General features: G+C 43.2%; 1 pseudogene; it reads left to right on the top strand.

The window, feature by feature from the left end:
* The first annotated feature begins 1,738 nt into the window (after positions 1-1,738).
* LOC110136340 (peptidyl-prolyl cis-trans isomerase A-like) lies at positions 1,739-2,267 on the top strand (annotated as a pseudogene).
* Positions 2,268-24,621: the final 22,354 nt, after the last annotated feature.

Below are 24,621 nucleotides of genomic sequence, written 5' to 3'. Positions count from 1 at the left end.
CACATCCTTTTCTTCTCATGCCTGTTGAGAATTCATCAGGAGATTTCCTATAAGGCTGGTTTGATTTTTTTCACCCTTTTGATATAAATAGCATTTGGACCCACTGGGATGTTTGTTGATTTTGGACCGGGGCTTGCATCCTTCCTGTTCAGAAACTGGGATCTTTGAGAAGCAGTTTTTGCGGATGCTAAAGTCTTATAACCTCAGAAACCTGAGCAATTGGAATCCTGGAACCTCCAATGTCTGAGTCACAGAATCTCTGAAGATCAGGGTGTGTGTTTGGGAGAGTAAGCAGGGCAGAGACTTCCCAAAAAACAAACTAGTGTGGGACAGATGAGATCAAAGTTGTACAAAAAGGACAAAATGTTTCTGCCACCTGAAGCCGAAAGACTCCTGGTGATGGCCCAGCAGTGGTGCTATCTGTCCTCTTGTCCCAGGGAAAAAAAGTGAAAATGTTACTCACTCAATCCTGTCTGACTCTTTGTGACCTTATGGACTGTAGCCCACCAGGCTCCTCTGTCCATGGAATTCTCCAGGTAAGAATACTAGAGTGGGTTTCAATTCTCTTTTCCAGGGGATCTTCCCTACCCAGCGACCAAACACGGGTCTCTTGCATTGCAGGCAGTTTCTTTACCACCTGAATCACTAGGGAAGCCCTGGTCCCAGGGAAAGTGGAGGTTATCTGGTAGGAGCCATTGCTGCCAGCCTTCTGCAAAGGGGCGGCCAGAGCAGGAAGCCAGATGCCTGCCCACCCCACCCCCCATTTCCTCTGAATATTTTGTCGAGGCTGTTGGCACCTAATAAGTGGCTCAGACCTGTATTGGCAGGCAGGTCCTTTACCACTATGGCTACCTGGGAAGCCCCAGATACATACTTTCATTGTTGTTCAGTTGCTAAGTTATGTCCGACTCTGACTGCATGGACAGCAGCACGCGAGGCTTTCTTGTCCTTCACTATCTCCTGGAGTTTGCTTAAACTCATATCCATTGAGTTGATGATGCTATCCAACCATCTCGTCCTCTGTCATGCCCTTCTCCTCTTGCCCTCAATAGTTCCCAGCATCAGGGTCTTTTCTAATGAGTCAGCTCTTTGCATCAGGTAGCCAAAGTATTAGAGCTTCAGCTTCAGTATCAGTCCTACTAATAAATATTCAGGATTGATATCCTTTAGGCTTGACTGGTTTGATCTCCTTGCAGTCCAAGGGGCTCCCAAGAGTCTTCTCCAACAACACAATTCAAAAGCATCAATTCTTTGGTGCTCAGCCTTTTTTATAGTCCAACTCTCACACCCATCCATGACTACTGGAAAAACCACAGCTTTGACTAGAGACCTTTGTTGGCAAAGCAATGTTACTGCTTTTTAATACTCTGTCTAGATTTGTCATAGCTTTTCTCCCAAGGAGGAAGCATCTTTTCATTTCATGGCTGCAGTCACCATCTGCAGTGATTTCAGAGCCCCCCAAAATAAAGTCTGTCACTGTTTCCATTGTTTCCCCATCTATTTGCCATGAAGTGATGGGACTGGATGCCATGATCTTAATTTTGTGAATGTTGAGCTTTAAGCCAACTTTTTCACTCTCCTCTTTCATGTTCATCAAGAGGCTCCTTAATTCCTCTTCACACTACTATACATAAAATAGATGAACAATAAAGTCCAATATAGCCCAGGGAACTATATGCAATACCCTGTAATAAACCACAATGGAGACCTTGCAGAGGCTGCCACCCTGGAGCCTCTCATGCTGTCAGCCATGGTCAGCCGCACTGTATTCTTGCACATCGCCACTGATGCTGAACCCTTGGGCCGCATCTCCTTTGAGGTAAGAGACCTGGAAACCAAGAAGTGACAGCTCATCTAGTAAAGCTGTTAACAGATTGGAGCTGTTTGCAGACAAGTTCCAAAGACAGCAGAAAACTTGCGTGCTCTGAGCACTGGGGAGAATATTTCCAGGATTTGGGTGTCAGGGTAGTGGCTTCACAGGCCATAAAGGCACTGGTGGCAAGCCCATGTGTGGTGTGAAGTCTGATGATGAGAATTTCATCCTGAAGCATACGAGTCCTGACATCTTGTCCGTGGCAAACGCTGGTCCCATGCAAATGGTTCTCAGTTTTTTATCTGCAGTGCCAAGACTGAGTAGTTGGAAAGCAAGCATGTGGTCTGGCAAGGTGAAAGAGGGCATGAGTACTGCGGAAGCCGTGACACGCTCTGGGTGCAGGAATGGCAAGACCGGCAAGAAAGTCACCATAGCTGACTGTGGACAGATCTAATACATAAATTGATTTTTGTTTGTGTATTTATTTATTTTTAGCTGTGCTGGGTCTTTATTGCTGCGAGGGCTTTTCTCTAGTTGTAATGTGCCAACTTCTCACTGTGGCGGCTTTTCTTGTTGTGGAGCACGGGCTCTAGGTGAGCGGGCTTCAGCAGCTGTGGCACGTGGGCTCAGTTGCTCCGTGGCATGCAGGATCTTCCCAGACCAGGGATCAGACCTGTGTCTCTTGCACTGGCAGGCAGATTCTTTACCACTGAGGCACTAGGGAAGCCCTTGACTTGTGTTTTACCTTAACCACCAGTCCGTTCTTTTGTAGCTCAGGAGACCACCCCTACACCCCCATCTGCTCAAAATACCCTATAATCTTTGTGCTCTCACTGCAGTTCTTTGGGTTCCACATTTTCCTAATCTCCCTCCAAGTATAGCTGGATGGCAAAGTTAAGTTTATGATTATAAAATAAAAACTAAACAAAAAACCACAAGGGAACAGAATATGAAAAAATATGTAAGTATACGCATGCTTGCTCATTTGTGTCCATCTCTTTGTGACCCCATGGACTGTAGCCCGCTAGGTTCTTCTGTCCATGGGATTTCCTAGGCAAGAATGCTGGAGTGGGTTGCCATATCCTACTCCAGGGGATCTTCTAGACCCAGGGATTGAACTCGTGTCTCTTGCATCTCCTGCACTGGCAGGAGGATTCTTTACCACTGCACGACCTGAGAAGCCCATGTGTGTATCAGTTCAGTTCAGTCGCTCAGTCGTGTCTGACTCTCTGTGACCCCATGAATTGCAGCACACCAGGCCTCCTTGTCCATCACCAACTCCTAGAGTTTACCCAAACTCGTGTCCATCGAGTTGGTGATGCCATCCAGCCATCTCATCCTCTGTCGTCCCCTTCTCCTCCTGCCCCCAATCCCTCCCAGCATCAGGGTCTTTTCCAATGAGTCAGCTCTTCACATGAGGTGGCCAAAGTATTGGAGTTTCAGCTTCAGCATCAGTCCTTCCAATGAACACCCAGGACTGATCTCCCTTAGGATGGACTGGTTGGATCTCCTTGCAGTCCAAGGGACTCTCAAGAGTCTTCTCCAACACCACAGTTCAAAAGCATCAATTCTTTGGCGCTCAGCTTTCTTCACAGTCCAACTCTCACATCCATACACAACCACTGGAAAAACCATAGCCTTGACTAGGCGGACCTTTGTTGGCAAAGTAATGTCTCCGCTTTTCAATATGCTATCTAGGTTGGTCATAACTTTCCTTCCAGGGAGTAAGTCTCTTTTAATTTCATGGCTGCAGTCACCATCTGCAGTGATTTTGGAGCCCCCAAAAAATAAAGTTTGACACCGTTTCCACTGTCTCCCGATCTACTTCCCATGAAGTGATGGGACCAGATGCCACGTATAATATATGCAACTGAATCATTTTGCTGTACACCAGAAACTAACACAACATTGTAAATCAATTATACTCAATTTTAAAAATGATGTACTAAGATATACATTCAAAACAGCATAGACAAATTGACATTAACTAGGGAAAATTCTAGAATGTGACCTATAGAAACGAAGGGAAAAAAAGAGAAGCAAAAAATAAGATAAAACAAAAACATACAGGATAATGAAGCAGAAGCATACACTGAACACATACTTTGCCAGGGCAAGCTCTAAGCCCATTCCATGGATCATCCCACTGAACCTTCATAGCATCCTCAGCTTGGAAGTGAGGAAACAGAGGTATGGAGAGATTGAGTAACTTGTTTGAAGTTCTGCTGACAGTAGGATTTGAACCTAGGCAGTTCTGTCTCAGCCTTTTCAATACTTCTTATCTTACCATGAGAGCATTTGCCTTTGTTTTTGAATGCTTCAGTTCCTTCCAATATTTTTTCTTAATTTTTATGATGACACATTTTCTCCTGTGGAACTCAAGGACTGCACCATTCCTGGGTTTCTTGACATCAAGATGTGGTTAGACAGAGGTTCGCACTAATTCCTCTAGTCTTGAATTGTGGATGTTTGCCATGTTTGGAACAAATTTGAGATTTTATTTTTACTTCTGGTCTAGTGTCAGAATCTCCTTGGTTAGGCAGATGAGGCTACTGGCGTCCAATCCACACCAACCATCACCTTGTCCATCTGCCCTTCCAAGGGCTTCTCACATCCTTCCTGATGGTACAGCTGTCTTTAAGTATACTAGCAGTTTCAGTGACTAGGAAGTTTTTGCTTCTCTTTTCTTGCCCTGAAAAATTAGAAACTACAGCTAAGCAAAGAAGTAACCAAAAATCACCCATAGTCCTAGCCAGAGAAAAAACTTATGACATTTTTTAGCATAGGCTCTTCCAGTCATTTCCTTTTATATTTTTATATTTAAATTTCCTTTTATGTTTGCATAATTTATAATTTTGGAACAAAGATTAGATCAAATATTATTTTTCAACCAGCATTTTTACTTAACAATACATTGAGAACATCTCTTTATGGTTGTGTTTGTTCCATAACTTATTTAACTGACATTCTCATTTAATGTTTAGATGGTTTCCTTTTTTATTTTGTTTCTCTTTTTTGCTATAAAAACACTTCAAAGAACTTTCTGGGATTTCTCTGGTGATTTGGTGGTTAAAACTCCATGCTTTTCATGCAGAAGTCTCAAGTTTGACCCTTGATTGGGGAACTAAGGTCTCATATGCCACAGGCATGGGCAAAAATAAAAACAAAAAAACTTCCTGGTACAAACCCATGTACTTCTCTTTAAGTATCTCCTTCAAATAAATTCCCAGAAGTGAAATATCTTGTTGAAAGGATATACATAGTTTTACTTAAAGCTATTGATAACTATTAACAAGTAGTCCCACTGAAAGTTTGCAATACTCTCACCAATAGTGTGCAAGAATTTGAGTCCCTCTCCTTTTACTAGCTTTTGGCAACACTGAATGTTAGTATTTTTTCAGTCTATTATTCTTACTGAGAAAATGGTATGATGTTGTATTTTCATGGTTAAACTTTTTTTCACACTTATGGGGCATTTACATTTCTTCCTTTATGAATTGTTGTCATTTGGTATGTTCATGTTTTTCTTAAGTATTTGTAATACCGTTCTTCCTATAGAGATCAACTCTGTGTCTGACATGTTTAGAAAAATTTTGCCCTCAGCCTGTCACTTTCTTGATGTTTTAGAAGGTCACTTACCACATCTTAGTCCTGTGCAATTACAGTTTAGCTCTGGGAGGTGTGATCTGCTTTTTAAATCCTGGAAGAAGTTCACTCAGTGGCTCTCAGGAAAAAAAAAAAACAAAGGCGTAGATAACTAACAAAGACCTACTGTATAGTACAGGGAACTCTGCTCAGCACTCTGTAATGACCTAAATGGGAAAAGAATTTGAAAAAGAATAAACACACCTATATGTGTAACTGAGTCACTTTGCTGTAAACTTGAAACTAACACAGTATTGTTAATGAACTCTGCTGTTGTTTAGTCACTCAGTATTATAGACCTCTTTTGTAACCCTATGGACTGTAGCCCACCAGGCTTCTCTCTCCATGGGATTCTCCAGGCAAGAACACTGGAGTGGGTTACCATTTCCTTTGCCAGGGGGTTGCCCCGACCCAGGGATTGAACCCATGTCTCCTGCACTGGCAGCTGGATTTTTTTGTTTTTTAACCACTGAGCCACCTGGGAAGCCTATTCCAATATAAAATAAATTTTAAAAAGTAAATAAAGCAAAACAAGGGATTCCCTGATCAGCTTAGTCATAGGAATCCAGCGGGGTATTTTTTTTTGGGAGGGGGCTTGTTATGGAAGATTTTCCTAAATTGTATCTCCTTCAAATGCATAATAAGTATATAGGACAAAAATTGCCATTATAAGTACACATGTATTGGCATTAATTATGAAGTCTATCTTTTTATTGGGTAACCCAGCCCCTTCCCAACTCATCCCACCCCATTTCCTTATTTTTCTCCCATATCGATAACCCACCTGTACTGGTTATTAAGCTATTGTCTCTTAGCTCCTTCTCTTCTCTGCTTTGTTGCCATGTGAATCCTGAGACTCCCCAACCACATTCCTGCTCTTTCAGTTGGTTCCCTCTTAGTGCCTGTTAGTAGGGATGCAAGAGAGATGCTGTGAGATGCTGTGAGGCTGGAAGGACTTGCTCCTTCCTGCCTCCTCGCTGTTCTAATGAGCCTCACTCTGGGAACTCCACCTCACCTCACCAGTAGCAATTCTTTCCTATCTATTTGCCATTTTTCCAGCCCTGGCTGTACCAGTTTCATTGGGCAATTCTGCCCCCCACCTCCCGAGACAGCAGCACCTGCTGAACAATGTTGTCTCTTTGGACGTCTGAACTTGGCATTAATGGGGTTCCTTTCTCCCAATTTCTAAGTTTTTATAATGCCAAACTCTCCTCTTTGTTCTCCCAGACTTCAGGCTGGTAACTATACCCTACAGTCGCTACCTCCTTAAATTCTCTATCTCTCTTTTTAAACTTTTAGTTACCAACTTCATATTAAACAATTATTCATGTCAAATCCTCTCTGGTTAAACAAATCATGTAATTTAGAAAATTTCTTTTATTGAAGTAGAGTTGATTTACAACATTGTGTTAATTTCTGCTGTATATAGCAAAGTCAAATCACATAATTTCTGTCTCTGGATTGGACCTTGACTTATACACGGAGTTAATTCTGTTAATTGCATTGCCACTGTCTGAGAGTTAGAAAGTCTGTATCCCATATGTGATTCTACCATCAATATATAAACTAACCAGTATATGAAGAATATAGTATATAAAGTAATCAAATAAACAATTTCTTGGCTTGTTCCTCTCATTCTGCTATCATCCTCTTGGGTTACAAAGTTCTACCCGCTAGACTGCTTTTATTTCCAGCATATACTAATATTAATACTAGCAATTTTAGGGGGCTGTGTGATACAGCATGTGTTGCCACTAAGATCCCATGGTAGAAGGATCTTAGTTCCCTGACCAGGGATTGAACCCGTGCCCCCTGCATTGGAAGCGTAGAGTCTTAACCATGAGACTATCAGTGAAGTCCCAACATTAGCATTTATTATGAGTTTATTATGTGGCATATAGTTTCTCATTTGTCTCATTAGTCTTATTTCTCATTTAGTCCTCAAAACAACTTCATAACGTAGATTCTAGTCCTATCCTCAGTTTATAAGCAAAGACACCGATACACAGAAAGGTTAGATGTGCCCAAGGACTCAGCTCTAGGTGGCAGTAACAGAAGTCAACCCCAGGTAGATTAACTCCAGAATCCAGATGCTTCACCTGTCGGCTGTAGGATTGTAGAAGGAAATAGACTCTGAACCCCAGCCCTGCCACTCATCTGATGAGTGGTCGATGGGCTGAGGTACTGGAAGGATCAATCTTGGAAATGATGTGAGGGGAAGAAGACAGCAAGCCAGGTCCTCGAGCCATCAGTGATTGACAGGGGTCATTTGGGATGTTGGCAGATGCCAGGAATATGGAAGGGAGCCAGGTAGAGTCTGACGCTGTGAACTTCAAATGAGTAGGGGATGGATTGGGAGAAAAAAATCCTCCACCAGAGAGAGCTGCAGAGGAAGCAAGTGTCCTCCAGGGAGGGCAAGTTTGAGTCAGAGCTAGATGGGAATCAGTTTTCTGGGGCTACCTTAACACAGTAGCATAGACTGTGTGGCTCAACCAACTTAAATTTGTCTTAAAACTGGAGGCCAAAGGCTAAAGCCAAGCTGTTGGCAGGGCTGTTTCCTTCAAGGGCCAAGAAGGAAGGGTCTGTTCCTGGCCTCTTTCCTTGGCTTGTAGATGGTGTTTATATTCACAGAGTGTTCTCTCTGTATGTTTGTCTATCTCCAAGTTTCCTCTTTTTATAAGGATGTGCCTGCCTCCAAATTTCCTCTTTTATAAGGATGTGCCTGCTTCCAAATTTCCTCTTTTTATAAGGATACCAGCTATACTGCATTAGGGGTTGATTTTGACCTCATTTGACCCATAGTGACCTCATTTTAAACTGATTACCTCTAAAAAGCCTCTGTCTCCAATTAAGGACACATTCTGAGGTCCTGGGAGTTAGGACTCCAGCATATGGATTGAGGGTAGATCAGTTCAGTTCAGTCACTCAGTTGTGCCCGACCACTGACTAGAGCATGGTCTTTGCAACTCCATGGACTGCAGCATGCCAGGCCTCCTTGTCCATCACCAACTCCCAGAGTTTACTCAAACTCATGTCCATTGAGTTGGTGATGCCATCCAACCATCTCATCTTCTGTCGTCCCCTTCTCTTCCTGCCTTCAATCTTTCTCAGTATCAGGGACTTTTTAAATCAGTCAGTTTCTTGCATCAGGTTGCCAAAGTATTGGAGTTTCAGCTTCAGCATCAGTCGTTCCAGTGAATACTCAGGACTGATTTCCTTTAGAATGGACTGGTTGGATCTCTTTGATGTCCAAGGGACTTTCAAGTCTTCTCCAGCCCCACAGTTCAAAAGTATCAAATTCTTCAGTGCTCAGATTTCTTTATAGTCCAACTCACATCCATACACGACTACTGGAAAAACGATAGCTTTGACTAGACAGACCTTTGTTGGCAAAGCAATGTCTCATCTTTTTAATAAGTTGTCTAGGTTGGTCTTAACTTTTCTTCCAGGGAGCAAGTTTCTTTTAATTTCATGACTACAGTCACCATCTGCGGTGATTTGGAGCCCAAGAAAATGAAGTCTGTCACTGTATCCAGTGTTTCCCTATCTATTTGCCATGAAGTGATGGGACCAGATGCCATGATCTTAGTTTCTTGAATGATGAGTTTTAAACAAACTTTTTCACTCTCCTCTTTCACTTGTATCAAGAGGCTCTTTAGTTCTTCTTTGCTTTCTGCCATAAGGGTGGCGTCATCTACATATCTGAGGTTACTGATATATCTCCCAGCAATCTTGAACCCAGCCTGTGCTTCATCCAGTCCAGCATTTCTCATGATGTATTCTGCATATAAGTTAAATAAGCAGGGTGACAATATACAGCCTTGATGTACTCTGTTCATGATTTGGAACTAGTCTTTTGCTCCATGTCCAGTTCTAACTGTTGCTTCTTGACCTGCATACAGATTTCTCAGGAGGCAGATCAGGTGGTCTGGGATTTCCATCTCTAGAAGAATTTCCCACAGTTTGTTGTGAGCCACACAGTCAAAGGCTTTGGCAGAGTCAATAAAGCAGAATTAGATGTTTTTCTGGAATGCTCTTACTTTTTTGATGATTCAGTGGATGTTGGCAACTTGAGATCTGGTTCCTCTGCCTTTTCTAAATCCAACTTGAACATCTGGAAGTTCACAGTTCATGTACTGTTGAAGCCTCTCTTGGAGAATTTTGAGCATGATTTTGCTGGTGTGTGAGATGAGTGCAATTGTACAGTAGTTTGAGCATTGTTTGGCATTGCCTTTCTTTGGGATTGGAATGAAAACTGACATTTTCCAGTCCTGTGTGGCCACTGCTGAGTTTTCCAAATTAGTTGGCATATTGAGTGCAGCACTTTCACACCATAATCTTTTAGGACTTGAAATAGCTCAACTGGAATTCCATCACCTCGACTAGCTTTGTTCGAAGTGATACTTCCTAAGGCCCACTTGACTTCACATTCCAGGATGTCTGACTCTAGGTGAGGGATAACACCATCATGATTCAATTTGTATGGAAATACAAAAAACCTTGAATAGCCAAAGTAACCTTGAGAAAGAAGAATGGAACTGGAGGAATCAACCTGCCTGACTTCAGACTCTACTACAAAGCCACAGTCATCAAGACAGTATGGTACTGGCACAAAGACAGAAATATAGATCAATGGAACAGAATAGAAAGCCCAGAGATAAATCCATGAACCTATGGTCAACTTATCTTCGACAAAGGAGGCAAGGATATACAATGGAAAAAAGACAACCTCTTTAACAAGTGGTGCTGGGAAAACTGGTCAACCACCTGTGAAAGAATGAAACTAGAATACTTTCTAACACCATACACAAAAATAAACTCAAAATGGATTAAAGATCTAAATGTAAGACCAGAAACTATAAAACTCCTAGAGGAGAACATAGGCAAAACACTCTCCAACATAAATCACAGCAGGATCCTCTATGACCCACATCCCAGAATTTTAGAAACAAAAGCAAAAATAAACAAATGGGACCTAATGAAACTTAAAAGCTTTTGCACAACAAAGGAAACTATAAGCAAGGTGAAAAGACAGCCCTCAGAATGGGAGAAAATAATAGCAAATGAAGCAATAGACAAAGGATTAATCTCAAAAATATACAAGCAACTCCTCCAGCTCAACTCCAGAAAAATAAATGACCCAATCAAAAAATGGGCCAAAGAACTATACAGACATTTCTCCAAGGAAGACATACAGATGGCAAAAAAACACATGAAAAGATGCTCAACATCACTCATTATCAGAGAAATTCTAATCAAAACCACAATGAGATACCATTACACGCCAGTCAGGATGGCTGCTATCCAAAAGTCTACAAGCAATAAATGCTGGAGAGGGTGTGGAGAAAAGGGAACCCTCTTACACTGTTGGTGGGAATCCAAATTAGTACAGCCACTATGGAAAACAGTGTGGAGATTTCTTAAAAAGCTGGAAATAGAACTGCCATATGACCCAGCAATCCCACTTCTGGGCATACACACCAAGGAAACCAGATCTGAAAGAGACACGTGCACCCCAGTGTTCATGGCAGCACTGTTTATAATAGCCAGGACATGGAAGCAACCTAGATGCCCATCAGCAGACGAATGGATGAGGAAGCTGTGGTACATATACACCATGGAATATTACTCAGCCATTAAAAAGAATTCATTTGAATCAGTTCTAATGAGATGGATGAAACTGGAGCCCATTATACAGAGCGAAGTAAGCCAGAAAGATAAAGACCATTACAGTATACTAACACATATATATGGAATTTAGAAAGATGGTAACGATAACCCTATATGCAAAACAGAAAAAGAGACTCAGATGTATAGAACAGACTTGTGGACTCTGGGAGAAGGCGAGGGTGGGATGTTTCAAGAGAACAGCATTGTAACATGTATATTATCTAGGGTGAAACAGATCACCAGCCCAGGTTGGGTGCAGGAGACAAGTGCTCGGGCCTGGTGCACTGGGAAGACCCAGAGGGATCGGGTGGAGAGGGAGGTGGGAGGGGGGGACCGGGATGGGGAATACATGTAAATCCATGGCTAATTCACTTCAATGTATGACAAAAACCACTGCAATGATATAAAGTAATTAGCCTCCAACTGATAAAAATAAATGGAAAAAAAAGAAAAAGAAAGAACGTGAACGTTGAAAAAAAAAAAAACACCATCGTGATTATCTGGGTCATGAAGATTTTTCTTTATAGTTCTGCTGTGTATTCTTGCCACCTTTCCTAATAGCTTCTGCTTCTGTTAGGTCCATATCATTTCTGTCCTTTATTGAGCCCATCTTTGCATGAAAAGTTCCCTTGGTATCTCTAATTTTCTTGAAGAGATCTCCAGTCTTTCCCATTCTATTGTTTTCCTCTATTTCTTTGCATGATCACCGAGGAAGGCTTCTTCTCTCTCCTTACTATTCTTTGGAACTCTGCATTCAAATGGGTATATCTTTCCTTTTCTCCTTTGCCTTTCACTTCTCTTCTTTTCATAGCTGTTTGTAAGGCCTCCTCAGACAACCATTTGCCTTTTTGCATTTCTTTTTCTTGGGGATGGTCTTGATCCCTCTCTCCTGTACAATGTCATGAACCTCTGTCCACAGTTCTTCAGGCACTCTGTCTATCAGATATAATCCCTTGAATCTATTTCTCACTTCCACTGTATAATCATAAGGGATTTGGTTTAGGTCATACCTGAAAGGTCTAGTGGTTTTCCCTACTTTCTTCAATTTAAGTCTGGATTTGGCAACAAGGAGTTCATGATCTGAGCCACAGTCAGCCCCCTATCTTGTTTTTGCTGATGGTATAGAGCTTTTCCATCTTTGGTTGCAAAGAATATAATCCATCTGTTTTCGGTATTGACCATCTGGTGATGTCCATGTGTAGAGTCTTCTCTTGTGTTGTTGGAAGAGGGTGTTTGCTATGACCAGTGTGTTCTCTTGGCAAAACTCTATTAGCCTGTGCCCTGCTTCATTCTGTACTCCAAGGCCAAATTTGCCTGTTACTCCAGGTATTTCTTGACTTCCTGCTTCTGCATTCCAGTCCCTTATAATGAAAAGGACATCTTTTGGGGGTGTTAGTTCTAGAAGAATTTGTAGGTCTTCATAGAACCGTTCAACTTCAGCTTCTTCAGCATTACTGGTTGGGGCATAGACTTGGATTCCTGTGATGTTGAATGGTTTGCCTTGGAAACGAACAGAGCTCATTCTGTCGCTTTTGAGACTGCATCCAAATGCTGCATTTCAGACTCCTGTTGACTCTGATGGCTACTCCCTTTCTTCTAAGGGATTCTTGCCCACAGTAGTAGATATAGTGTTCATCTGAGTTAAATCCACCCATTCCAGTCCATTTTAGTTTGCTGATTTCTAAAATGTTGATGTTTACTCTTGCCATCTCCTACTTGACCACTTCCAATTTGCCTTGATTCGTGGACCTAACATTCCAGGTTCCTATGCAATATTGCTCTTTCCAGCATCAGACTTTACTTCCATCACCAGTCACAACCACAACTGGGTGTTGTGTTTGCTTTGGCTCCATCTCTTCATTCTTTCTGGAGTTAGTTCTTCACTGATCTTCAGGAGCATATTGGGCACCTACCGACCTGGGGAGTTCATCTTTCAGTGTCGTATCTTTTTGCCTTTTCATACTGAGGGTCGGTAAGTGTGTTCTTAGTTAATCAGTTGTGTCTGACATTTTGCGATCCCATGAAAAGTAGCCCATCAGTCTTCTCTGTCCTTGGGATTTCCCAGGCAAGAATACTGGAGTGGGTTGTCATTTCCTCCTCCAGGGGATGTTTAGGACCCAGGGGTCAAACCCAAATTTCCTGTGTCTCTTGCATTGGCAGGCAGATCCTTTACCACTGAGTCATCTGAGAAGTCCATGAACTCTATTGAGGGGAGATGCAATTCAACCCTTAATAGTAATGAAGGGAAGAGTCAGAAAAGGGAACATGAGCTGTTGTTAGACCAGGAGTTACCAAGAGTGCAGGGAAGGGTTTGGAAAGCCTGAAGGATCGGACAAGGGTCCCATTAGGAAGCAAACAGAGAATTCAGGAATGAAGTTCTAGGTCATGGGGGAAGCCCGGGGCACCTGAAATTCTGGCAGTGGCTGGGGTGAATCAGGAAGAAGTCAATGTGCTGGGCTTGGCCCTGATGGCCCTTTGAGGAAGATGATAACCAGTTCCAGCTGGCCTGGGGCCACTGGACAGCTGACTGCTCTTCCGTTCTTAATAATTCAGGGCCAAAGCATGAGTGAAGGCTTCCTCTCCCTCAGGCAGCATTGAGGATGAGTGGGATTTGTCCTTCTAGAAAAAAAAGGACAGGTGATCTTCCCCAAGGTCATTGAAGCCAAGATAACATCACTGAGCACCATCGACCCATTCTGTGCAGAGGATGGTCCATGGAAGTTCCAGAACCTTTGTTGTTGTTGTTCAGTTGCTCAGTCATGTCCAACTCTTTGTGAGCCCATGGGCTGCTGCACACCAGGCCTCCCTGTCCCTCACCGTATCCTGGAGCTTGCCCAAGTTCATGTCCATTGCATTGGTGGTGCCATCCAGCCATCTCATCATCTGTCACCCTCTTCTCCTTCTGTCCTCAATCTTTCTCAGCATCAGGGACTTTTCCAATGAGTTGGCTGTTGTGTCAGTTGCCCAAAATCAGCTTCAACTTCAACATCAGTCTTTCCAATGAATATTCAGGGTTGATTTCCTTTAACATTGACTGGTTTGATCTGCTTGCTGTCCAAGGGACTCTCAGGAGTCTTTTCCAGCACCACAGTTCAAAAGCATCAATTCTTTGAATTCTGCCTTCTTTATGGTCCAGCTCTTACAACCATATGTGACCACTGGGAAGATCTTAGCTGTGACTATACGGACCTTTGTTGGCAGAGTGATGTCTCTGATTTTCAATACACTGCCTAGGTTTGTCATAGCTTTCCTGCCAAGAAGCAATTGTCTTCTGACTTCATGGCTGCAGTGATTTGTGAAGGGGAGAACCTTTGTGACTTACCTCAGTTAACCAGATTTATTAGCTCTGTCAAGTTTTATCTTGTAATCAGCAGGGAAACAAAGTCCCAAGAGTGTGGAATGTCCTATGGCACTTTTGAGGCCTCTTGCCTTAGTGGGTATTGAGGCTGCCGAGGGAGCGGTCCCTTGAAGAGAGACAGTGATACAGAGAATTTCTGAAGCCCACAGGAGAACTAGCTGCGTGAAAAGCCACCCCATCAGCCAGGCTGGGAGGAGAGAGCAGTGCGGGGCTCAGGTCCTGGGGCAGCACTCAGATGGGAGAGGCCCTGATGGCCTTGGACTCTAGCCAGGACTGATGACCCCATGCATCTGAATCTACTCCGCTCTCCTCATCTGCCTTCCCACCAAATTCCAACCCCCACCTGGCCTCATTGCCTGACCATCTGGTGTGAGAAACCCCATCTGTACAGTCAGTTTCCCTACTCCCATGCTAATCACCCTAAGACACATGCTTAACACTTCCTCTGTTGTACTCAAGAAATTATCAATTCAAAATAATCAAATTATGTAACAGAGAGCTCAGTCTAGAGATAGCACCCAAACCACAGCCTAGAGAGAAGCAGGATCTTATGCAGTACCCCTGAGAAAATGCATCTGAACCTAGGAACAGAGGCTGAGCTCTATCCAAGGCTTGGGCAGGTCCCTGCCAATGGCCGGGTGAGATGGTGATCCTTTTGATGGGAAAAGGGGCCATGAGGGGCTTAAGCTCCCTCCTATCTTTCTGTCAGCTCCCCCAACCAGAGCTAGTGATTCTGGTTCCCAAAGGCTGTGCAGGATCCCAGACTAGGCTGCTCTCTCTGAGCCCAGCACTCCATACCCCATTCTCCTGATTATTCCATCAGACATCTGCCTTCAGAGTCCTTCGATCAGAGTCACAATCACAGAATCTGTTTGTTCAGGCCTCTCCCCAAGATGTCTTCCAGTGGTCTCTGAATTCTTGCCTGGAGCGCGGTCTTCAGTCTCACAGGAGGGCATTCTCAGTGATGTTCCTAGGTCCTCATTTCCCATGGCTAACCACTGTTTCCTCATTCCCCAGCTGGAGGCTCAGATCCATCCTGACCTACAACAGGAAGAATAAACACAGTCGTAGATGTTTCCCAGCTCTCCTTAAGACTCTGTTCTTGACTCTGGGTCCAACCTTGTTTCTGCAAGCCAGAGGTACTTAGGCCTAACAACTGAATCCCTACGTTCCTCTTCATGACAAACTCTCTATTCTAAAAACTCAAGATGATCCTCAACTTCATAAAGAATATCTACCAAAAGACCTACCACTAACTTTATAGTAATGGTGAGAAACTTGAAACTTTCCCCCTAAAATCAGGTACAAAATAAGGATATCCCCTCTCAGTACTCCTTTCCAACATTGTATGGAAAGTTCTAGCTTATGCAATAAGACAAAAAAAGGAAATAAAAGGTGCACAGATTGGGAAGAAAGAAATAAAACTGTCTTTGTTAGTAGCTGACATGATGATCTGTGTAGAAAATCAAAAGAACTGGCCCAAAATACTGTCCTGAAAATAATAAGCAATTACAGCGCTTGTGAGATCTAAGATTAATATTCAAAAGTAAATCACTTTCCTGTGTGCTAGCAATGAATATGTGGAATTTGAAATTAAAATGAAATATCACTTATGTTAGCACCTCCAAATGAAATACTTAAGTACAAAGCTAACAAAATACGTACAAGATCTACATGGGGGAAACTCTGATGAACAAAATAAAAAAAACTAAATACATGGAGAGATATTCCATATTCATGGGCAGACACACTCAATCTTGTAAAGATGTCAGTTCTTCCCAAATTGATCTATAGAGTCAATAGCATCCCAATCAAAATCCCAGGAAGTTATTTTGTGGATATCACCAAAATGATTCTGAAGTTAATATGGAGAAGCAAAAGATCCAGAATAGTCAACACAATATTGAAGAAGAACAAGTTGGAGGACCAACACCACCTAATTTTGACTCACTGTAAAAACTACAATAATCAAGACAGTATAGTATTGGTGAAAGAACAGACAAATAGATCAATGGAATAGAATATACAGCTTAGGAATAGACCCACAGAGATATAGTCAGTTGATCTTTGACAAAGGAGCAAATGCAATACAATGGAGCAAAGAGAGTTTTTTCGCAAATGGTGCTGCACAAATTCAACCTAGACAAAGACTTTATATCCTTCACAAAAATTGACTCAAAGTGGATCGTTCTGTAGATCTTGGTATAAAATGCAAAACTATCAAATTCCTGGAAGGTAACACAGGAGAAAGTCTAGATGACTTAGGTGTGGTGATGTCTTTTTAGGTGCATGCAACCAAAGATAAAATCCATGGAAGAAAAAACTGATAGATTGGACTCCATTAAAATTGAAAAAACATCTGCTCTGTGAAAGACAATGTAAAGAGAATGAAAGGACAAGCCATAGAGTGGGAGAAAATATTTGCAAAAGACACATTTGATAAAAGATTATTTTACAAAATACTCAAACTCTTCAAACTCAACAATAAGAAAATGAACACCCTGATTGAAAAATAAACCAAAGACTATTACAGACGCCTCACCAAAGAAGATATGTCATCAGGGAAATGCAAATTAAAACAACAATTTTACACACCTATTAGAATGGCCAGAACATCTTTACCTGCCTATTAGAATGGCCAAAATTCAGAACACTGACAACACCAAATGCTGGTGAAGATGTGGAGCAGTAGGGAAGTTTATTCACTGCTGATGGGACTGCAAAATGGTATAGCCACTTAGGAAGACAGTTTGGCGGTTTCTTCCAAAGGAGGTGAAAACTTATGTTCACACAAAAACCTGCATATAGATGTTTATAGCAGCTTCATTTAGAGTTGCCCAAACTTGGAAGTATTCAAGGTGCCCTTCAGTAGAGTGAATATGAAAGTGAAAGTCACTCAGTTGTGTCCAACTCTTTGAGACCCCATGGACGAAACAGTCCATGGAACTCTCCAGGCCAGAATATTGGAGTGGGTAGCCTTCCTCTTCTCCAAGGGATCTTCCCAACCCAGGGATGGAACCCAGGTCTTCTGCATTTCAGGCAGATTCTTTACCAGCTGAGCCACCAAGGAAGCCTGCTCTTCAGCAAGTGAATGGATAAATAAGCTGGGATACATTCAGACAGTGGACTATCACTCAGTGCTAAATAAATAATAATAATAAAAGGTTAGTTATCAAGACGTGAAAAGACACAGAAGAAACTTAAATGCGTATTACTAATGAAAGAAGCCCATCTGAAAAGGCTACATACTGTGTGATTCCAACCATATGACATTCTGAAAACAGAAAAACCTTGGAGACAGTGAAAAGATGAGTGATGGCCAAAGGTTAGGAGCACACAGAGGATATTTACAGCTGCTCTGTTGTGATACTGTAATGGTGGATACATATCATTAGACATTTGTCCAAATCCAGAATGGACAACAACACCAAGAGTGAACCCTAATTTAAGCTACTGACTTTGGGAGACAGTAACCTCTAAGTCTCCTTTCCAGTGCTGGAGCAGTGGCTGCATGGTGCTGGAGTGACTTTGAGGAGATTCTCCATGTCCAAGGGCAAAGGAGAAGCCCCAGCAAGATGGTAGGAGGGTTGAAACTGTGTTTAGATTCAACCCCACATCTGCCAGAGATGCTCAGACGGCTCAAACCTTGTGCATACAGGGACCAAGAGATCCCACAGAGACTGAGACAGAACTGTGTTTGAGTGTCTCCTGAGGAGATACAGGTCAGCAGTGGACTGCTGAGGGGACAGGGGCTCTGGGTGCAGTAGACCTGGGTGTGGCAAAAGCCCTCTTGAAGGAGGTTCCCATTAACCCCACCACTGAGCCACCAGAACTTACACGGGACTGGGGAAACAGACTCTTGGAGGGCACAAACAGAAACCTGTGCACACCAGGACATAGGAGAAAGGAGCAGTGACCCCACAAGAGACTGACCCAGACTTGCCCATGAGTGTCCAGGAGTCTCTGGCGGAGGCATGGGTCAGCGGTGGCCTGCTGCAGGGCTGGGGGCACTGAGTGTAGCAGTGTGTGCATGGGACCTTTTGAAGGAGGTCACCATTATCCTCATTACCTCCACCATAGTTTGGCCTCAGGTCAAATAACAGGGAGGTAACACACCCCGCCCTTCATTAGAAAATTTGATTAAAGATTCACTGAGCATGGCTCCACCCATCAGAAAAAGACCCAGTTTCCCTCTCAGTCAGTCTCTTCCATTAGGAAGCTTCCATAAGTCTCTTATCCGTCTCCATCAGAGGGCAGACAGAGTAAAAATCACAATCACAGACAACTAACCAATAGGATCACATGGACCACAGCCTTGTCTAACTCAGTGAAACTATCAGCCATGCCATGTAGGGCCACCCAAGAAGGACGGGTCATGGTGGAGAGTTCTGACAAAATATGATCCACTGGAGAAGGGAATGGCAAACCACATCAGTATTCTTACCTTGAGAACCCATGAACAGCAGGAAAGGCAAAAAGATAGGACACTGAAAGATCAACTCCCAGGTCAGTAGGTGCCCCATATGCTCCTGGAGATCAGTGGAGAACTACATCCAAAAAGAATGAAGAGATGGAGCCAAAGCAAACACAACGCCCAGTTGTGGATGTGACTGGTGATGGAAGTAAAGTCTGATGCTGGAAAGAGCAATATTGCATAGGAACCTGGAATATTAGGTCCACGAATCAAGGCAAATTGGAAGTGGTCAAATAGGAGATGGCAAGAGTAAACATCAACATTTTAGAAATCAGCAAACTAAAATGGACTGGAATGGGTGGATTTAACTCAGATAAACACTATATCTACTACTGTGGGCAAGAATCCCTTAGAAGAAAGGGAGTAGCCATCAGAGTCAACGAGAGTCTGAAATGCAGCACTTGGATGCAGTCTCAAAAGCGACAGAATGACCTCTGTTCATTTCCAAGGCAAACCATTCAACATCACAGGAATCCAAGTCTATGCCCCAACCAGTAATGCTGAAGAAGCTGAAGTTGAACGGTTCTATGAAGACCTACAAATTCTTCTAGAACTAACACCCCCAAAAGATGTCCTTTTCATTATAAGGGACTGGAATGCAGAAGCAGGAAGTCAAGAAATACCTGGAGTAACAGGCAAATTTGGCCTTGGAGTACAGAATGAAGCAGGGCACAGGCTAATAGAGTTTTGCCAAGAGAACACACTGGTCATAGCAAACACCCTCTTCCAACAACACAAGAGAAGACTCTACACATGGACATCACCAGATGGTCAATACCGAAAACAGATGGATTATATTCTTTGCAACCAAAGATGGAAAAGCTCTATACCGTCAGCAAAAACAAGACAGGGGGCTGACTGTGGCTCAGATCATGAACTCCTTGTTGCCAAATCCAGACTTAAATTGAAGAAAGTAGGGAAAACCACTAGACTTTTCAGGTATGACCTAAACCAAATCCTTTATGATTATAGAGTGGAAGTGAGAAATAGATTCAAGGGATTATATCTGATAAACAGAGTGCCTGAGGAACTGTGGACAGAGGTTCATGACATTGTACAGGAGAGAGGGATCAAGACCATCCCCAAGAAAAAGAAATGCAAAAAGGCAAATGGTTGTCTGAGGAGGCCTTACAAACAGCTATGAAAAGAAGAGAAGTGAAAGGCAAAGGAGAAAAGGAAAGATATACCCATTTGAATGCAGAGTTCCAAAGAATAGTAGGAAGAGAGAAGAAGCCTTCCTTGGTGATCATGCAAAGAAATAGAGGAAAACAATAGAATGGGAAAGACTGGAGATCTCTTCAAGAAAATTAGAGATACCAAGGGAACTTTTCATGCAAAGATGGGCTCAATAAAGGACAGAAATGGTATGGACCTAACAGAAGCAGAAGCTATTAGGAAAGGTGGCAAGAATACACAGCAGAACTATAAAGAAAAATCTTCATGACCCAGATAATCATGATGGTGTTATCCCTCACCTAGAGTCAGACATCCTGGAATGTGAAGTCAAGTGGGCCTTAGGAAGTATCACTTTGAACAAAGCTAGTCGAGGTGATGGAATTCCAGTTGAGCTATTTCAAGTCCTAAAAGATGATGCTCTGAAAGTGCTGCACTCAATATGCCAACAAATTTGGAAAACTCAGCAGTGGCCACAGGACTGGAAAAGGTCAGTTTTCATTCCAATCCCAAAGAAAGGCAATGCCAAACAATGCTCAAACTACTGTACAATTGCACTCATCTCACACACCAGCAAAATCATGCTCAAAATTCTCCAAGAGAGGCTTCAACAGTACATGAACTGTGAACTTCCAGATGTTCAAGTTGGATTTAGAAAAGGCAGAGGAACCAGATCTCAAGTTGCCAACATCCACTGAATAATCGAAAAAGTAAGAGCATTCCAGAAAAACATCTAATTCTGCTTTATTGACTCTGTCAAAGCCTTTGACTGTGTGGCTCACAACAAACTGTGGGAAATTCTTCAAGAGATGGGAATCCCAGACCACCTGATCTGCCTCCTGAGAAATCTGTATGCAGGTCAAGAAGCAACAGTTAGAACTGGACATGGAGCAAAAGACTAGTTCCAAATCAGGAACGGAGTACATCAAGGCTATATATTGTCACCCTGCTTATTTAACTTATATGCAGAGTACATCATGAGAAATACTGGACTGGATGAAGCACAGGCTGGGATCAAGATTGCTGGGAGATATATCAGTAACCTCAGGTATGTAGATGACACCACCCTTATGGCAGAAAGCAAAGAAGAACTAAAGAGCCTCTTGATACAAGTGAAAGAGGAGAGTGAAAAAGTTGGTTTAAAACTCAACAGTCAGAAAACTAAGATCATGGCATCTGGTCCCATCACTTCATGGCAAATAAATGGGGGAAACACTGGATACAGTGACAGAGTTAACTTTCTTGGGCTCCAGAATCACTGCAGATGGTGACTGCAGCCATGAAATTAAAAGATGCTTGTTCCTTGGAAGAATAGTTATGACTAGACTGCATATTAAAAATCAAAGACATTGCTCTGCTGACAAAAGTCTGTCTAGTCAAAGCTGTGGTTTTTCCAGTAGTCATGTATGGATGTGAGAGTTGGACTATAAAGAAAGCTGAGCACCAAAGAATTGATGCTTTTGAACTGTGGTGTTGGAGAAGACTCTTGAGAGTCCCTTGGAGAACAGCATCGAAACATGTATATTATCTAGGGTGAAACAGATCACCAGCCCAGGTTGAGTACATGAGACAAGTGCTCAGGCCTGGTGCACTGGGAAGACCCAGAGGGATCGGGTGGAGAGGGAGGTGGGAGGGGGGACCGGGATGGGAATACATGTAAATCCATGGCTGATTCATTTCAATGTATGACAAAAACCACTGCAATGATGTAAAGTAATTAGCCTCCAACTAATAAAAATAAATGGAAAAAAAAAAAAAAGAGAGTCCCTTGGACATCAAAGAGATCCAACCAGTCCATTCTAAAGGAAATCAGTCCTGAATGTCATTGGAAGTACTGATGCTGAAGCTGAAACTCCAATACTTTAGCCACCTGATGCAAAGAACTGACTCATTTGAAAAGACCCTGATGCTGGGAAAGATTGAAGGCAGGAAGAGAAGGGGACGACAGAGGATGAGATTGTTGGATGGCATCACCAACTCAATGGACATGAGTTTGAGTAAACTCCGGGAGTTGGTGATGGACAGGGAGGCCTGGCGTGCTGCAGTCCATGGGGTTGCAAAGAGTCAGACACGACTGAGCGACTGAACTGAACTGGACTGATGTGTCATTGCAGGTTCATCACTAGTGAGTAATGTGTAGGTCTGGTTCATGGGGGAAGGTGCCCAGATGTAGGACAGGTATATGGGAAATCTCTATACTTTCCTCTCAAGGTTGCTGTGAGCCTAAAATTGCTCTAAAGAAAAGTTTTAAGAAATTTTTAAAGCTCAAGTTGGAAGCCTGCCTGTTCTGTCCACACCGCAACCTCTGCCCCATCCCAGCTGGCTTCCCTAAACTTGCACCTGGTACCCTGGGTCCCAGTCCTGGTGCATGAGGCCCAGCTCCCCCTTGACAGCAGCGCTTCAGAACAAACCAGCTTTCACTGTCACTGTAACCAGGGGTGGGGACACCCTTCTCCTTGAGCAATAGCTGTCTGTCACTAGTGATCGCCCGGAGCCTCTTAGCTTAGGACTCTACTGCTCAGAGACCCTGTAAAACAGCCCAGCATCTGAGGAGGGAGCCTGGTTTGTCACGCAGGGATTTTGCTGGACTTCATCACACGAGGCAGTTGTTGTATCTGTCTCTGCACTGATGAAACGCTGACAGGCTCTTATCTTCCTTGTGACTCCAAACCACACAGCTGGGTTCCTGGTATCTCTACCACCGCCTTGACCCACCCTCAAAAAACAGAGATGGTTTTGTGCGTGGTTATCTGGCCTCATTTGCAGTTCCCCATTTTTGACTCAGGTGCCCTTGCCAGTGGGGAGACATGTGGGGGGCGCATCTCTGGTCCTGGAAGAGCTAGTGGTCCAGGGCAAAGCCATTGAGATGGTCCAGGGAGAGCAAAGGGAGGAGGGAGAGGAGTGATGAGAGCAACTGCCCTCGGAGATCTGCGCCAAGGCCTGCTGCTCATGCACTCCATCCATCCACTCAGCTACAAAAAGAAATGCCTGGGGCCACCCCTCCCAGTTCTGCAGGATTCTGTGATGATGTCATCCAATGCTCTGTGATTCAGTTCAGTTCAGTTCACTCGCTCAGCTGTGTCCGACCCTGGAGTTCACTCAGTCTCCTGTCCATTGAGTTGGTGATGCCATCCAGCCATCTCATCCTCTGTCGTCCCCTTCTCTTCCTGCCTTCAATCTTTCTCAGCATCAGGGACTTTTCAAATGAGTCAGCTCTTCCCATCAGGTGGCCGAAATATTGGAGTTTCAGCTTCAACATTAGTCCTTCCATTGAATACCCAGGACTGATTTCCCTTAGGGTGGACTGGTTGGATCTCCTTGCAGTCCAAGGGACTCTTGAGAGTCTTCTCCAACACCACAGTTCAAAAGCATCAATTCTTCGGCACTCAGCTTTCTTTATAGTCCAACTCTCACATCCATACATGACCACTGGAAAAACCGTAGCCTTGACTAGATGGACCTTTGTTGACAAAGTAATGTCTCTGCTTTTTAGTATGCTGTCTAGGCTGGTCATAACTTTTCTTCCAAGGAGTAAGCATCCTTTAATTTCATGGCTGCAGTCACCATCTGCAGTGATTTTGGAGCCCAGAAAAATAAAGTCAGCCACCTTTTCCACTGTTTGCCCATCTATTTGCCATGAAGTGATAGGACCAGATGCCATGATCTTAGTTTTCTGACTGTTGAGTTTTAAGCCAACTTTTTCACTCTCCTCTTTCACTTGTATCAAGAGCCTCTTCAGTTCTTCTTTGCTTTCTGTCATAAGGGTGGTGTCATCTGCATATCTGAGGTTATTGATATTTCTCCCAGCAACATTGATTCCACCTTGCCTCCAGCCCAGCATTTCTCATGATGTACTCTGCATGTAAGCTAAATAAGCAGGGTGACAATATATAGCCTTGATGTACTCCTTTTCCTATTTGGGACCGGTCTGTTGTTCCATGTCCAGTTCTAATTGTTGCTTCCTGACCTGCATACAGGTTTCTCAAGAGGCAGGTCAGGTGATCTGGTATTCCCATCTCTGAAAGAATTTTCCACAGTTTGTTGTGATCCACAAAAAGGCTTTGGCATAGTCAATAAAGCAGAAATGAATGCTTTTCTGGAACTCTCTTGCTGTTTCGATGATCCAGTGGATGTTGGCAATTTGATCTCTGGTTCCTCTGCGTTTTCTAAATCCAGCTTGAACATCTGGAAGTTCACAGTTCATGTACTGTTGAAGCCTCTCTTGGAGAATTTTGAGCATTATTTTGCTGGCGTGTGAGATGAGTGCAATTGTACAGTAGTTTGAGCATTGTTTGGCATTGCCTTTCTTTGGGATTGGAATGAAAACTGACCTTTTCCAGTCCTGTGGCCACTGCTGAGTTTTCCAAATTTGCTGACATATTGGGTGCAGCACTATCAGAGCATCATCTTTTAGGACTTGAAATAGCTCAACTGGAATTCCATCACCTCGACTAGCTTTGTTCAAAGTGATGCTTCCTAAGGCCCCCT

This window comes from Odocoileus virginianus, chromosome 23 (assembly GCF_023699985.2).
Source record: "Odocoileus virginianus isolate 20LAN1187 ecotype Illinois chromosome 23, Ovbor_1.2, whole genome shotgun sequence".
Classification (NCBI taxonomy): domain Eukaryota; kingdom Metazoa; phylum Chordata; class Mammalia; order Artiodactyla; family Cervidae; genus Odocoileus; species Odocoileus virginianus.
Note: the sequence above shows the minus strand (reverse complement) of the source record. Positions and strands in the feature narration are given on the sequence as shown.